This window comes from Phoca vitulina, unplaced genomic scaffold (genome assembly GCF_004348235.1).
Source record: "Phoca vitulina isolate PV1807 unplaced genomic scaffold, GSC_HSeal_1.0 scaffold69, whole genome shotgun sequence".
NCBI lineage: Eukaryota > Metazoa > Chordata > Mammalia > Carnivora > Phocidae > Phoca > Phoca vitulina.
Genome location: NW_022589772.1, coordinates 432,755 through 434,286, shown reverse-complemented (window position 1 = coordinate 434,286; position 1,532 = coordinate 432,755). Strand labels below are relative to the sequence as shown.

General features: G+C 45.4%; 1 protein-coding gene across 1 annotated transcript in view; it reads left to right on the top strand.

The window, feature by feature from the left end:
• Positions 1-1,532, top strand: part of LUZP4 (leucine zipper protein 4) — a 54,887-nt gene that overhangs the window by 36,733 nt on the left and 16,622 nt on the right.

Sequence of the window (1,532 nt, the reverse complement as noted above, 5' to 3'; positions counted from 1 at the left end):
GGAGAGATCCCGAGGCCGGTCGGAGAGATCCCGTGGCCGGTCGGAGAAATCACGTGGCCGGTCGGAGAGATCTCGTGGCCAACCAGCCAGATCTCGTGGCCAACCAGAGAGATCTCGTGGCCAACCAGAGAGATCTCATGGCCAATTAGAGAGAGCTCATGGCCAGTCAGAGAGAGCTCATGGCTGGTCAGAGAGAGCTCATGGCCGGCCAGAGAGAGCTCATGCCCAAACAGAAAGATCTTGTGGCTACACCGAAAGATCTCGTGGCTACAGAGAGAGATCTCGTAGCTACACAGAGAGATCTCGTGGCTACATAGAGAGATCTCGTGGCTACTCAGAGAGATCTCGTGGCTACACAGAGAGATATCATGGCTACACAGAGAGATATCATGGCTACAGAGAGAGATCTCCTGGCTACACAGAGAGAGCTCGTGGCTACACAGAAAGATCTCATAGCCAATTAGAGAGATCCTGTGGCCACACAGAAAGATTTCGTAGCCAATTAGAGAGATCTCGTGGCTACACTGAGAGATCTCATGGTCAGTCAGAGAGATCTCATGTTCTATCAGGGAGATCTCATGTCCTATCAGGGAGATCTTGTGTCCTATCAGCAAGATCTCATGTCCCATCAGAGAGATCTCATGTTCCATCAGGGAGATCTCATATCCTTTCAGGGAGATCTTATGTCCTATCAGAGAGATCTTATGTCCCATCAGGGAGATCGCATATCCTATCAGGGAGATCACATGTCCTATCAGAGAGATCTCATGGCCAATCAGGGAAATACCGAAGACATTCTCCAGTAGAAAGATTCAAAACGTCACCCAAAATTGAGTCTGATTTTGACAGGTAAAAACATAATAAATACTTAATCATTAGTACAATGTGTTGAGTAATGTGGAAATGTAAGTGCATGCTTCTTTTATATATCTATATTTTAGTGGCTAAATGTTTTTGTAACAGACATTGTATTGAGACTAAGATATTAATAGAATGGAGGTAACATATACGTGGCATCAATTTTCTTTCAGCTTGCTGACTACCTCTCGTATCATCCAGTTTTGCAGTGGGCCCTCGTTAAGTCGCTTCATCTAGGTTGGCTTTCCCTGGCAGAGCCCCACTTACTCAGCCTCTCCTACTGAGCTTCCCCACAATAAAAATACATTGACTTGGTGTCCCATTCCCTTTGAAACTTCCAACTTGCTAGGCTAGCTAATCTAACAACAAACTATGCTAGATTTGATAATATGTAATCTCTGATAATGAATTTCTGTGCTTCCTTCCTCTGTCTCCTTCCTAAAGAGTATTCAGAGTCCTCAGCACACAAATGATAGTTGTATCTTGGGGCAGCTGACCTTTTCTGCTTTCCTCCAATCAGACCCTGTAGGAGAGCATGTTATTCTATGCATAGATGCAACATGAACCTTCTAAATATATTTTGAATATATTGTGTATATTTACTGTTGCCTTATAAAACTGTTAGGCTAGGTCTGTCTGCTCCAGCGGGGGGGGGGGGGGGGGGGGGGGGGGGT